At 40.3% G+C, this 2143-nt stretch overlaps 1 long non-coding RNA gene across 1 annotated transcript; it reads left to right on the top strand.

The window, feature by feature from the left end:
- The first annotated feature begins 1023 nt into the window (after positions 1–1023).
- Positions 1024–2102, top strand: LOC129592325 (uncharacterized). Its single transcript, XR_008690962.1, has 3 exons — positions 1024–1284; positions 1562–1712; positions 1847–2102. It is a non-coding gene; the product is annotated as an uncharacterized LOC129592325 (long non-coding RNA).
- Positions 2103–2143: the final 41 nt, after the last annotated feature.

Raw genomic sequence — 2143 nt, 5'->3', positions numbered from 1 at the left:
ACCTCCGACGGCGCACCCTGAACCTACGGTTCAGGCGCCGACTTGCCCGATCCCGGAACCTCAGCCACTTCCGATTACGCCGGTAGCCCCCACGGAGGGACCGGCGCCGCTCCCGACCACCTCACGTTGAAGCGGACCGCGCGACTACCACATACGGGTATTCGGCATGGACGGGGTTTGCAGAACTTATTACCGTCCAGAAGGCGACCCCCGCAATCGGCAGCATAAAACATTGCAAAAAAGTGTTTTGTAATGCCCGAAAACAAATGTTTCAGCACGTGTACACCCTCGTGAAAATAAAAGTTAAGAGAAACATCCAGTCACCAAAAGAGGTACTTGTAAAGTTACGCTAAACTTACAAAAAAGTTTTCATGACAGCCGATTATAACTGGGACCTTTCATATAACTTACGGAATACATCAAGTTGCTCAAAAGTTACTTACTCCGTTACTCGTACTACAGCACTGACGCACTGTCTGTAAATTCTTTTTTGTACAGATACGAGGTAATCTTAAGCAGTAATAAGCAGCCACCAGTGGACGCAAGTTGCATCACTGCATAACTGCATTGCTGTTTTATATAGCGCAAATGCACAAAAAGATTTTATGCTATGTAGTTTTAAAATATTTTTTATTAGTTATTGCACATGTATACATATTCCACTTCAATTTATATTTCTCTGGTTCACACAGAGAATAAACAATAAATTAAGAAATTCGGTGGCGTCGTAAAACAAAATTAACCAATATGGCTTTTAATTATTAGTAAACTAGTAAATAAATAAGACACCGTACTGCAGTAAAATTTTACAACAACAAATTACAAACATAGGAAAACATTTTTGTGAAAGTATAAAAGTGTAACCTTACAAAAGCAAATATGCATGTGAAAGTTACATGTTACCCCACGAGGTGGCGGCCGCGATAAGGGCGCACGGTCGAGCACGTAAACATAGCTCAGCTCGCTAATAACGCAGCCGAGCCGTTGAAATTCAAGTTTCAACACACTCTTGTAGGACTCAGTTTGTTTTTAATTTTAGTTTTATTACACTTTGCTTTGATGTTGAGGGTTGAGTAGAAAATGATCAGGTCTGAAACCAGACATGATTGTAGTTTTCTGTATGGAATTTTGAAACATTGAGTCAGGAAGCAGTGCCAGGTTAAGATGGTTTCTTCACGGGTCCACGAGCAGTATCGCCGTTGAGAGCATCTCTGCTGAACGAGGAGCCTGCAGCTGGGTTGTTGGACGAAATTGCCGTGATTCTCAATCATTCTGTTATAACAGGTATGATAACCGGTTTAAAAACGTTATATGAAACGCAGCCATACGATTTTGGAGTTGACTTCGTTCTAGTAAGTGTGAAAAAAAAATTAAAATTCGGAAAGTATCTGACAGGGAACGATTTGGAATTTTTACCTTTATTTTACGCTGGACGGAGTCGACTCTTTAATGTGCTCACATCCTTATGAAAATCTCTTCACACGTTACAGTTTTAAAAAGTGACGGTGCTGCTTGTCAGTCTTTAAGTTAGTCAAGCTAATTTTATTGTATTTTGTCACAGGTTCTTCGGTTATTTTTGGAGTCGACTCCATGGAACGATCTCCCTTCCCCTTCGTTTGGCATGAATTACTGGCACCTTTGTTGCAAACGCACACGAGCGCACACTGCTCCTTTGGATGGAGGTGCGAAGCACATTGCCAGTCTAAACAAAGGTGAGCTCCACAAGCTGGATTTAGACGTTGAGTTAATTGAGTAAATTGGTGTGGAGTTAGTTGTTAAGTAATTGAACTTGTGTAGGTGCAGATTAAAATTATTAAATTGTGTTAAATGTTTTCCCGTTCATCAGGAAATGATAACGGATTTCATTCTCCATTTGATGGACTGGAGTCGACTCCGGAACCGAAGCTGGCTTTTTGTGGTTTGATTTTGGCTGTAGCAATATATTCTTTCAGTCTAAATTTTTAAAACAGCAATTGCAACACCTCAGACGATAATTTGATGTTTATTTGTGTTGTTTTTTTCTGTTATTTCAGTGTCGTGTTTTTTGTGCGTTGAACTGAAGTATGTGCAAAATTACGAGTGATGTGCGGCAAAAGTTGCAATAAAGCTTCTGAAAACGATAAAGCAAAAGTTCTGAATGCTG

The sequence above is a fragment of the Paramacrobiotus metropolitanus genome, unplaced genomic scaffold (genome assembly GCF_019649055.1).
Source record: "Paramacrobiotus metropolitanus isolate TYO unplaced genomic scaffold, Prichtersi_v1.0 Parri_scaffold0000051, whole genome shotgun sequence".
In the NCBI taxonomy this organism is placed as follows: domain Eukaryota; kingdom Metazoa; phylum Tardigrada; class Eutardigrada; order Parachela; family Macrobiotidae; genus Paramacrobiotus; species Paramacrobiotus metropolitanus.
The sequence above is the reverse complement of the archived record's forward strand: the minus strand, read 5'-3'. Positions and strand labels throughout refer to the sequence as shown.